General features: G+C 45.9%; 1 protein-coding gene across 3 annotated transcripts in view; it reads right to left on the bottom strand.

Moving 5' to 3' along the window:
• SLC24A3 (solute carrier family 24 member 3) overlaps positions 1-13,266 on the bottom strand; it is a 502,919-nt gene that overhangs the window by 253,483 nt on the left and 236,170 nt on the right. The gene's annotated exons all lie outside the window — the stretch shown is intronic.

The following is a 13,266-nucleotide window of genomic DNA, read 5'->3' as shown; positions in this document are numbered from 1 at the left end:
CTGATGGCAGTTTCTGGCTGTGTACTGTGTCACACCCGTCTGTCTGGTTTAATGCTGTAGCGCTAACAAAATGTAAAACACATTTCAGTATAGATGAGGGGAAAAAATGTTCCTTCATTGCTCCTCTTCAAAATATTTTTAGGTCTTCAGGTAAATCCAGAAATAGATCCTATAGATTTTTAAATTAAATAGGAAAGATGATTTAAAAATAAGTTCCCATGATCTATCAAAGAACATCTACTTTAAAAAATATTTTAATATATATTCAGATACATGTTGAATTTTTCTATATAGAGGTGTGCATCGTCAAAATCAATACCAGTTAATACATTATATTACCACTCTTTTATTGTTATTTTCTGAATAAAAGATTCGGCGTGTCTTTTAACTGGTCACTGTCAATATTTGGGAAAGCTATTGATTTCTGCATATATACCTGTGTCTGACCACTTAAAACTTTCTTACTAATTTTAAGAGATTATTGATAAGTTCTTATGATTTTCCAGGTATGCAACTATATTATCTGAAAATCATATGCATCATTCTACCGATAATAGCTATTCACCAGGACCATTTATTTATTTATTTATTTATTTATTTATTTATTTTACCAGGAGCTTCTAAAAAGCAAGTGTGTTAGGTCACCTGGATGGCTCAGTCAGTTAAGCGTCTGACTGTTGATTTCGGCTCAGGTCATGATCTCTCTCTCTCAAAATAAATAAATAAATAAATAAACAAAAGCAAGTATGTAAAAATAAAAATGGTCATGGTTACAGATGTGACTTTTATGGATCACGTATGTTTCATGGTCACCCCCGAGGACTGTTGGTGTCAGAGAGAGTGTGTGTATCTTTTTAAAACATTTTTTAAATGTTTACTTATGTTTAAGAGAGAGAGAGCCGGCGGGGGGCGGGGGGGAGGGCAGAGAGAGAGGGAGGCACAGAATCTGAAGCAGGCTCCAGGCTTTGAGCTGTCAGCACAGAGCCCGAAGTGGGGTTCAAACTCATGGAGCACGAGATCATGACCTGAGCTGAAGTTGGATGCTCACCTGACTGAGCCACCCAGGTGCCCTAAGAGTCTTTTTGACATCAGGAACGCCCTTCCCTTCAACATCAAAAATTTTTTTCACATGATTTTTTTCCATGGAGTCACATCTCTACAAAATATGGCATCGGTAGATATTCTACTATTAATCAATATTAATCTTTGCACTAAGATTACTCCTACCTGCTCATGAGAAATACTTCTTTAATGTACTGCCAACCTTAGTTAGTATTTTCTTTGGCAGGTCTGAATTTTTAATAATTTTCTTTTCGGGGTATTCTCTGTTAGAGTCTAAGATCTGGGCTATGATGAAATTCTAAGCCATTGGGAAATAAACACTACGCTCCACCGTTCCTGGGCTACCCTGCCTAGGGGCAGTGGGAGAATCCCCTGTGGACTTGGGGGCTTTCTCAATAATCTGAAATCATGTAGCAATAATGAATTTTGCTTCAGGTCAGTGCCACTGGAGGCCACACTGGGAAATTTAGAAGTAACTGACACCAAATCCACCCCAACTTCAAAGGAAAGCTCGACTTGAGTTGCCACTGTGGCTGACAGGCTTTCTGAAGCAAGCTCCTAGGCCTGTGTTGAGTAAGACAAGTAGAAAATCTCTTCAGACAGTTTAATTAAGTTGAGTGACTTTCACTGTTCTGGAAAATAAACCAAACCATTTTGTCTATTAGCAAATATGACAATTCAGCATTCAGGCAGACTGTTGAATTAATAAAAGTTCATTTAAAAAATCCATCTTTTAATTAGAAATCTCTGCAGACCCAACCACCAAATTACAGACTGATCTGATTAGAAAGGACAGGGAGAGGTTTTTGGGGCCAAGGCCTGCACCAACCTGGTCCCTCCTGCACCACCTTGAGGGCACTTCCCCAGGCATCCACAAAGGAGCTATCAGACCCCCTGTGGAAGTGCCAACAGCTCCCCTGGAAGGTCTTGTGTGGTCTTGTAGATATTCCAAGACCTACATGGAACTTACGAGAAGGCAGTTAGTAGGGCCAGGGAGAGCTGGTTCAGATCCTGGCTTCCCAGATCCCCAGCTGCCTGGCCATGGGTGAGTGACCCTGCTGCATGAGCCTGTAAAGGTGAATAACAATAGTCCTTATGTAGGTTATCGGTCATTGTGGGATGAAAGAAGAAGAAAGGCCAGCTGTCAGTGACTATGACTGCCACTATACTATTATTATTTCTCTTTGGCAGACTGGAGTAGATTGTGAGTTAGCAACCTAGGGCTCTTGCCTGAGCTAACTCCATAAACTCCACAGCTCGGTTTTCTCACCTTTGTAAAACAAATAAATAATATCTGTCTATCTTGTTCTACAGCGTTCTAAGGAGTAAGTGTTTTAAGGTCCTGAAGATGAAGAGAGAAAAGAAAAAGAAATGATCCCATCAGTCTGAGAAACAATTCACTGAAGAAAATATATTCCCCAAATAGCAACTATATTGAGAATGACATGATTCTATTCCTCAGAACATAGTTCGTTTATATACTAACCCTATGAAGGTGTAGTGTGCATTCATGATTTTTTAAAGAAAGCGTTGCTTCCCTAGAAAAGGAAATTAATTAACGCACAAAGAACTGCAAAAATATCACCTATCAACCAGCCTAAGGATGCACCGGGAGCAAGGCAGGCAGAGGTTGGTTGACTGACAACACAGGACATTTACCAAGTTGTGGGGCAGGAGCTCCTATGCTAATCCATCTGCAAGGGGTACCCAGGAGAACCCCACAAACCTAGGAAGGAGCAAACAGCTATTATAAAGCAAAGTGTCTTGGTGTTAGTGAGTTTTCCACTTCCAGTCGGTGACTGACAAACCGAATTTAATCCCTCTCTGTAAATTATGACCGCTTGGACATATACAAAAAATTAAATAAAATCCTGAAGAGTCGCATGGCTATGAGGCTTCACGTGCTGCTGAATGTGTAACTATAGCAAATGCGTAAGTAAAACCCTGCCCCACCAAGTCTCAGGAGCAACATCATTGGCTCTGAAAGTGGCAAAATTCAGCTTTTGGGGGCTAGAGATGTGCGGAGAGACTGGAAGTACTAACTCTAGTGTCAAATGCAGGAGTCCTTCACGGCCAGGCAAGCCCTTCTCACCCCACCATCAATGCAGTGACCACGGAGTGCTCCATGAAACGGCCCAAAGGCCCCTTGTACCCTCCTCAGTCTTCTTGGGGTTCTGAGGAGTGCTCCCACTCCTGCTGACACCCGGGGCCTCTCCACATGTGTGCAAGCGAAGTTGATGGGGAGACACTGTGAGGGCCTTGGGCATGAACATGCGTGCTTGGGAGGGATGGTGCACCCCCCTGTGACTGGCGACAGATGGGGAGATGGCCAGCCACAATTCCCTCCTTCCAGCAGAAAATCCTTTCATCCTTGGGAGGGCCAGGTGTAGAGGCCTTGGTTCCCCCACTTAACAAGGAGACGGAGATCAGCTTTTTGAGAGACCCCCCACATGGTGATTACTATTGTCACGGAGGACTGTCCTCACAGTCCTGGTGCAAGGAGCATGTATAACACCCAGAGACTCAAGAGCAGAAACAGGCACAGTGGCCTCATGCATTAAGGGGGGCAATGAGCTCTGACTTCTGGCTTGGTTTGGTTTCCTTCCCCACATATGTAAGTTACGCTGAAGCGTCATCATTGTCACCGTCATCATTAAAAATCTGTTGCAGACCTTCCTCGCAAAGCCCAGGTTTCACCTCCCATCCCAGGGCAAGTGCAGCGTCTCTAGCAGGAGAAGGAGGCCATTTACACAGACTGACTATGCACTGACTTTAAACGTGTCCTCAACTTGGAAGCACCTCGTAGTATCCCAGAGCTGACCACCCATGAATTTATGATGTGCATGACAGAGAGCCCCAAAGCATACGACAGGCCATCACCTTCTGAGGACTGAATATATTTTAGAATATGTTGAAAGCTGCACCAACTCCCTAAACGCTCACCCCAGTGGCTCCTTCCAGACATTCCTGGACCCCAAATTAAGAACAACTGCCTTATACAAGAGGAATTCGTAAAGACACAGTAAGCTAAATATTTGCAAAACTGAATAATTAAAAATCTCCAAGATTACTTGGTATTTAAAGAAGTACATGGCAACTTCCTTTGTAAAGCAATAATCTCTTTGTCATGCAGAAATTTGCAAACTATTATTTTCATGTGTTAAATTTTCAGTTGTTGTTCTCTTTTAAAGGAGCACTTTGAAAGTTGGGTATAGGTAGATAAACCAGCTGTATCGCTCAGTTAAAAAAATTTCTGGGGGGGTGCCTGGGTGGCTCCATCAGTTAAGTATCCGACTTCGCCTCAGGTTCGTGGGTTCAAGCCCTGCATCGGGCTCTGTGCTGACAGCTCAGAGCCTAGAGCCTGCTTCGGATCAGGTGTCTCCCCTCTCTCTCTCTCTGCCCCTCCCCCGCTGTCCTGGACCAGCCCCTAGAACCATATAGTAAATATTCAGAAATTTTACAAGCCAAGCGCTTGTTAAATTTTACTACTGTGGCATTGGCCATTGTGTGGGTAGCTACACCAAAGAAATCAGCAAAGGCTACAAATCACAAACTGGGTCTTTGTTCCATCGCAGAGAACCAAGTTACCAGGACACCTATGCCTCACTTCCTAGTTATATATGTGCAGTCAAAACCCAGAAGTGTTCACAGAGATAGCACCTGGCTTCCTGGCTTCCAGAACAAAAGCGGAAATGCATTAGCAGTGAACCCTAAGGAAGAAATTGGTGCCAAAGTTGATCTAAATGGCATATTATTTAAGGTTGAAATCTGAAATAGTTTCTGTGAATGTTTCAAGACCATATTCATGGAGTGACTGAAACAGTAAAAGACCAGGCAAATCTGGGATCTCCCATCAAGAGGGCCTCATGCTGATGCCACAATTGCAGACACTGCCAGCCACATGGCCACGTGTGGCATCAGCACAGAGGCACCTGCTTTACTGCTTCTCCCTCCAATTCCCCAAGGATACTTTGAACCAGAAACGTCACAATAGGCAAGAATCCCTGATGTGCCCTTCAAGGCCCTGACATCCACTCTGCTGGGCCCTTCCCCTTCCCCAGACCCTGCCTGCAGTAATCATAGGCAGCATCCTACCACCTCAACTCTGCAACCTTTGTAGAACCCTCCTTCTAGGAGAAATTTATGCTGCTTTGAGCTCCCATGGTGTTTTGCTGACAGGTTACCACATGTCACTTACTACATTTGCATCATGGTGTGTGTGTGTGTGTGTGTGTGTGTGTGTGTGTGTTCACCTCCACTAGCCTGAACCTCCCTGAATGCCTGGGGCTATGTGGGTTTCATATCACTAACATGTGAATGAAGAGTAAACCAATCAATGTACAAACGTGTGCATCTATGATCTACCTACTTCAAGTCCTGTGCAAGGCACAGGAGATACACAGTGGGTCAGTCTTTCTTTGTGTCTAATTTCCGGGATATTGTGTTGTTAATGTCAGCATTAGCCAAGAGTGGTCTTGCACGTATGTGTGTGCATGTGTGTACATATACACGTACGTGTGTACAGAGAAGAGAGAAGAGGTCAGAGTGTGCACTTAGCACTGTGTATCTGAGCCATCATCTCCAAGACTGTGGAGTGCTCCATGTTTTAGGGTCTGAGCAAGTGCTACTCAGGAGAGAGAAGAGCCCTCTCTTCACATCTGGGCAGTGCAGCCTGGCCTCCTACTTCCAATCCACTCCCCTCTCAGAGAAGGAAAGCCAACCCTAAAATCTCACACCTGCAGTCACTGAGCTAAGACCCCTGCTCTGGGACCCACCAGACCCCCTATCTTAAATCAAATCTGGCCACTGGCAACCTATGAGCCACATGCCAATCCACTATCATCAACAGGTCCACAGCAGAAAGGAAAGGGATGGTGTTTGGGTTAACCTCTGTGGACAGGACATAGGACCCTAGTTTGAGTCCCTGACTATGAGACAAGACAGGTAAAGCTGGACTCTCTAAGGAGCCAAGCAGGCATAGGGTGGTGGGGCCTCTCCACACACACGCATCCAACCCTAGACTGTGAGTAACCTAGCTTGCCTGGTGCTCCTCAAGCAAGCATCCCTGGCTTGACTTGACAGCACCTCCAAGGTTGCGGGGAGGACATCTGTGTGGACAGACATCCCTTAACAGTATGATAGGTGCCTCTTCTGCACAGGAATACCTTTAGATTTGAGGAGGTGAAGGTGGCAAGGTGACATGCTTGGATGGGCTTGGTTTGTCAATATTCACAAACTAATGGTATCCTTTATCAATGTAAACAGCTTGAAGTGTGCTGAGTTTTCTCAAGGCTAATGAGAGAGGCCAATTGCAGGATGAAAAATCATGGAGGGCTAGAGCAAAAATGGCTCTAGGTCAAGGAGTGAGTACATTTACTCTTCCACATTACATGTGAGTAAACTGAGGTGGCATCACCTGTCCACAGTCACACACGGACATACTGGCAGAACTGAGCAAGTCTTTTGGTCCCCAGATGTCCCCAGGTGAATGCACTATGTGACCATGGACTTGGCCATACAGCAGTGGATGCAGGCCACATGGTGCACTCCCTGCTCAGCACCGTGAGACAGTGGCATCTTTCCAGCACTGCAGGTTGGATGGAGCAGCTGGAAGTCCTCAAGCCTGGGATGTGTTGTTCTCCAAGAAGCTTCTACAGCACACAGTAAAACACTGGCTCCAAGCCTGAACAGTGAGAAAACTTAAGCATTCCAGATAGCTTTCATTTCCATCAAAGCTCCCCAACTGGGGTTTCCAAACCATGTCTCCTCTTCCTTCTTCAACTTCCGGGTTAGTCGCTGCTTCTCCATCCTTGCTCCTGTCATTATCACAGTGACATCAACATACATGGGGATAACCATCTAGAGCCCTGACCTCTCCCCTTCCTGACCTCATTATCCCCAAGGTTCTCATTCTCTGCCCCTGCTAAGCCTTGGCTCTTGTTATCATAAATGACATCTCTACATCCGACATCCTGGTTTCAAGCATCCTTTCTGACCACGCCCACAAGCTGTGTAGGCCACTTACTCTAGAACCCCAATTGCCACAAGCCCTTTTCCACTATCCATCATTTTCTCTTCTTTACTTCCCTCATTGTCCAGTAAGTCCCACTGTCTCCTTCTCATTACTCCTTTTCAAATACCCTCACCTCCTTGCCCCTCATCTCTTGTGTGGCACTGTGATAGCAAAACTTCAGACTGTGGTTTAATGCAATGCTCCACTTGCTCTGGGCCACACCTGAACAACTTACCTGGCCAGAGAAAATGACACACCTGGGTTGGCAGGCCTCACCTTACAAGGACCATTGAAACTCAAAGCATTGACTAGGGAGCCAGGCAATCAGGCTACATTTTCTACGTGAACTTGACCCTGCTCTTTGGGGTGCTCTTCAAAAGCATCCTCTCCATAAGCTCATCACTTTGCCTCATATTCAGAAAAAAGATAAGCAATCAGGCTCTTGTCTTCCTCCACCAGATCCCTGAGGCTCCCTGTATCTACACCTGTGTTCTCCCTCACCTGGTGTGAAAGCAGAGCATCCCTGTTGCTTCAGAAGGATTGGTGAGTGTGTGTTCTGGGTACCACCCCCTCCTGGATTTTTGACATTTATACCCCTAAAGTTTTCCCCTCTGCTCTGAAATGTCAGCTCTCCCTTTCTACTCCATCATTTCCATAAACAAACAAAGATGCTGTAGAATCTCCATCCAAAGATACCTCTTAAAAACAAATCCTTTTCCTGTTCAGCATCCTATATCCAGCTGTTTCTAAGCTCAGTTTTCAAAGAAAAACTTGTGAAAGTATAAACTTGACTTGCTAATCTTCCTCTTTGACGCACTCTTTGACTCATTCAATTCATTTCACGCCCTCCAACCACCTTCTAGAGCCGCTCTTGTCATGGCCGCTTATAGGCTCCATGGTGCAGGACACCTCACTGAGCGTCTCTCTCACCTCATGTCCCCAGTGACCACCCCTCTTTCCCTCTCTTGGCTTCTAGGACACCATACTCTTTTTTCCTTCTTCTTCTTCACTGGCCACTCCTTGGTTTCCATCACCTGTACCTCTCCTATTGGATTCCAAATGGTAACAGATCAGAGGGCTCATTCTCTAACTGAACTGTCTTTCCAGATCAGTCCATAGCTTCAAACATGGCCTATAAGCTTAAGTCTCTAAAATGGATATCTCCAGGCCTAACCTCTTGCCAGAACTCTAGGCACATCTCCACTTATGAAATCCACACTGACATCATTTAGATGACAGTACACTTGATATTTGTCCGCAAACCTGCCCCTTCTACTCACATCTTGATCTTCCCTGTCGTGGGAAATGTTACAACAATCCACCAAGTTGCTGAGTTGCATATTTAGGAGTTTGTCTTGCTTTTTTTTTCTGCTATCCTGTCCAAATCATCAGCAAGTTCTCTCTCTTGCACTCTCAAATAGGCTGCAAATCTGCCCTTCCTTGCCACCTTCATCACCACCTCCTCCCTGGACCACTGAAACAGCCTCTTGATTGGTGTCCTGGCTTTTATGTTTGTCCCCCTACAATCCATCTTCCCACCCAGCAGCCAGAGTGATCTTTCAAAATGCAAATCAGGTTGTGTCACTTCTGTGCTTTGAACATGTCACGACACCCCGCTCATTTCTCTCATAGCAATTGTCACAGTCCGTGACTACCTCAATGTTTTCTTGTCTGTTGTCCATCTCCTCCAACTGGAATAGAAGTTCAGGGGCCAGGAGCCCTGTCTTACTCACCACTCTGCCCAGCACAGGCCTGACCAATCATGGATAATCATTGCCATATTTCTGGGGGGAAGAGGTCTTATAATCTAATCTCAGGTCCAGGATAGTTTTTCGTGGTCAGCAGAATCTTTGTACATTAGAAAGACGAGATGTGCTTTAAATAGGCACCAGCCCTGGCAAAAGACAGGGCACTGGGAGAACTCCATCTCTGCAGAACCTTTTATCGCCCTCAGAAACTGAAAGCCCCTAAATATAGGCCAGCCATTAAAGATTCATGAGCTCCTGCCGTGATATATCAGAGCCGTGGAAATCGGAGACTTCCATCATGGTGGACACTTTGACACTTGTTCCTAATCAGAATTCGCATATATTTTATTACTTTTTAAGGGAAGGACGACCAGGGAAATATTCCAGAAGCATAAGAGGCTTCCCCCTCAAGCAGGGATTATGCTTTGCTCTCCAATGCAAACACAGAACACCCACGAGCCACTTCCACTGAATATAGGCTGAAAAGAGAGGTGATTCTGGCTGGAGTCCCTTCCTCATGTCTCCTCAGGCATCACAGATGCTCACTGTCCTCTTTTCTGTGGTGCATTTTACTTAATCCCTGTTTAGGAGAGGTTTGCAGTGTCTTTCCTGCGGCAATGAGACCTTTTGATCAAAAGAGCTATTGTAGGGAACAGCAGTAGAGGGGATCAGCCTGAAATAATGCCATCATTTGACATTTTACAGAAATTAGGCTCAGATTTATAGTTTAGGCTCCTATATTCAAGAAAACTCAAACTTCTATATACATGGTGAAAATAGGAGGTTATACTTTCTCTAACGAATAGGATGAGAAACTTTATTTAAGGTTTACCAGCCTACTTGTAAATGGACCTTGGGCAGGTTACAAGGAAATCAAATGCAAAACAAGGCATCTGGGGCAATCCAAAGACCACCTCAAGCAGGGGTGCTCACTCTGGGGACACAGTACATGCTCTCAGGTAGCGTTCAAAAATGTCAGTTCTTAGGCACACTAGAGAGCCTAGTTTAATTGGCCTGGGGTGGAGTCTGGGCCTCAGTTATTTTTAAAGCTCTCTGGTGATTCTACCAGACTTCTAGTTGTAGATGCAGTGGCCCAGAGGAAGTAAGATTAGATTCTATTACATTCCAGAGATGAACTGTTGAGCACAACTGGGTGGGCACAGGGTATGTTTTCTGACCTCCGTGACAAAAGGGAACCATGCTGTGCCACACCAATTTCATTTTCTGCTAAGGGGACACTGCAAGTTGGTCTTCAGAGATAGGAGTCCCTGTTTTCCTGGAAGATCCTGGAATCAAGCATGAATTTATCACATGAACTCTATTCTACAGAATCAGTGATACAGCAGGCATACCATCAACTCTGTTTGTTTGTTTTTTTATGTTTATTTTTGAGAGAGAGCAACCATGTGCATGAGCAAGGGAGGGGCAGAGAAAGGGAGAGAGAGGATCCGATGCAGGCTCTGAGCTGAAATACAGGGCTCGAACTCACGAAACCTGAGCCGAGGTTGGACACTTAATTGATTGAGCCACCCTGGTGCCCCTCAACTCCAGTTTTGGTGGGAAGTATCTTAAACACATTTCATTGCTCATTTGCTGGATTGCAGCAAACAAACAGGCATCCTAGCAAGCCATGTGAGTGACAATCTTGTATTTCTGTATTTGCCTGGGGGAAAAATATTCTCAAGTCCCTTATGGGAGAATGTGTTCCAAGTGGAAGTTCTCTTCAAGGACTGGACACTGCAGATGCTTCCACAACCATTAACTCCCAGGCACCAGCTCTCCACTCTCCTGCCTTGCCTCTATGAAGGGATCCCAGAAGAAAGGGAGCCAAGGAAAGCCTACTATCCACTCTTTGAAATCTGCCCTTTCCTTTACATGCTCCAGGTAGGTCCAATACAGGAGCCACAGACCACAGTACTGGGTGCTGCCATAGTGAGAAGCATAGGCATACAGTATTTCCATCTCTGCAGAAAGTTCTACTGGACAGAATTGCTTTGGACTCACAGTATCCTTGTCAAAGTCACTGGAGAAACACTGACTGGGAGAGAGGGAGGGAAGTGAAGGAAAATCAAATGTCTAAGTATAATCCATGACCTCCTAGGAACAGGAGAAATTATGGTGTGTTTGTGGACCTTAGTTTCTTAATCTGTATAATGGGCACACCCTCTCCTTTCTGCACCCCTCCCACTTCAACATATTTAAACCTTGCTAAAAAGGCTTAAATTCCTGAGACAAATGTACTGTGTATGTAGAATATGCAATTATTATTGTCAAATTTTAATAACAGTATATACTAACAAACAGCCCTTCAGAAACCAGGCCCAGGAGGAAGAATTGCTAGGAACAAATGAGCAAGCACACGAGTTTGCCACGTGGTGTTCTAAACAAGACAGAGCGTCAGAGGGTCACTCCTTTCCCAACAGATTTCATGTCTCTCTTTGCCCCTGTCTTTCTGGGCACACGCTTGAATGGGCTCACATTCATACATCCACTGACAGTGCGTGTGTGTACCTGTGCACAGGTGTATGTGAAGGTGTGCACCTGTTGTGAATACGGGCTCAGGGGCTCGGTGATCACCCCCACTGGCAGTGCATACGTGTGCAGGTGTATGTGTGGTATGCACACATGCATGTGAACTCCAGGCTCAGGAGCTGGGTGATCACTGAGGAGGGTGGGTAGGTTGCAGACAAAGTCACAGAGCAGCTCTGAGAAGGCAGGAAAGCCCACCTCCAGCAGCCAGAGTTGGCCAGGAGGCTGGGCAGGCCCTGACAGCCCGTGTGATGAAGAACCTTTCACTGTAGCAGCAGCTTTTTACAGTTTCTATTAACCTGTAAAAAGGTCAATAGAAAACCATTAACTTCCCGATGGCCTTGGTGACAGCGCGTCGCGATTTCCTTCTTGGTGTTTCACGAGTCAGGAGTGAGCATCCAGGCCTGTGGATGCTGTGTGAACAGTAAGAGTGGTCAGAGAAAGTACCAGGACCGCCTCCCACCCCACTGGGCTGCCTCTCAGCAATTTTGGGAGAGCCCCCTGATGAGGCTACTGCAGCCCACGCTGAGCCCCCTCCCGACCAGACCTCCATTCGGCCAGGATGAGCCCCTCACATCCCTTCCTGTGCTTTTCTCAGCCCTCCCTGCATCTGCAGGCCACCCCTACCAGATGGATTTCCTCCTGAATTTCTCACTCTGCATGTGCAGTAGGGGAGAGGGGTTCTGTTTATGTGTCCTAGCTTCTCAGCAGGGCACTCAGGGCTGTCAGGAAGGACTCCCTGCCCTTGTGGCCTGGCTGAGCCCACCCCCATGCCCACCATGTCTGATGGTCCACACCCCTCTTCTCTATCCCTCCCCTGTTCTAATGTCTAATTCATGCTCTGTGTTCACCCGGCAGCTGTCTCAGAACAAATCATAGAAAAGACGTAAAAAGCTCTCCTGTATCTTGATATGTGCTACTCAAAAACACAATGATGAAGGATCAGTGCTTTGGTGGAGGGATCCTGGGGGTTTCTCCACACAGATATGTGAACACGCACCTTCGATGTTATTTCATCAGGATTGAAATGTTAATAATGAAGGGACTGTGGTGAATGTGTGTGTCCCGGCAAAGGACCCATGTACACCACCTCACTCGGGAAATACTGGCATCACCAGACCTGGCAACTACACTCTAGCAATCTGTTGTAAGGCAAGGTGGGTGGACAGGGAGGCAGTGGTGCTTACAACCTGGAGACACTGGCAGTGAACCAAGTGCCTCACATGAGAAACCTACACAAATAAACACGGAGCTCCCATGCAGGGAAAGGCCATACACTTAATAAAAGCCATGGATTACTTCTCTTTGCATGGACAAGGAAAGGCACTGATAACGGATTGTGAACTGAACAAAAACACGGAGACAGCAGCCCTTAGATACCTGGAAGGTGGTCCATCAGGGAGGATGGATCCATTATTCTCACCACTGGGAACATCATCAGTGATGTCTCCCTAATTAACAATGGAATTCTTCAAACAGAATCCCAACTCTGTCCACTGATGCTTTCTTTCCAAGGTGACAGGAAGAGATGCCTGCTTGAAAATTAACAAGAGGGACCTTTTCAGGGAGTGGGGCACTGCTAACAGACTTGGCCTGAAGAGCTTCTCCAAACATGTTTTGGGGAATACCTGGAGTGCCTACTAGGAGTCCAGACCCCGAGGAAGGAAGCAGAAGCCCCGGGTAGTCAGGAGGCAAGTTACTCTGGCAAAAGCTTGGGTGGAGCAATAAAGAAGTTTGGATTTGCATGACAGAGAGAAGACTGGGCTACCTGAGGGCAGGTAACCTTGAACCTAAGGACTGTGTCACTTTGGGTGTATGAGGTTACACTGCAGTGATATACAACTCGGGATCTCCGGGGTTCAACACAGCATTTCTCATTCATGCCACATGACCCATGTAGTTCAGCAGGAGGCT

The sequence above is a fragment of the Panthera tigris genome, chromosome A3, assembly GCF_018350195.1.
Source record: "Panthera tigris isolate Pti1 chromosome A3, P.tigris_Pti1_mat1.1, whole genome shotgun sequence".
In the NCBI taxonomy this organism is placed as follows: domain Eukaryota; kingdom Metazoa; phylum Chordata; class Mammalia; order Carnivora; family Felidae; genus Panthera; species Panthera tigris.
The sequence above is the reverse complement of the archived record's forward strand: the minus strand, read 5'-3'. Positions and strand labels throughout refer to the sequence as shown.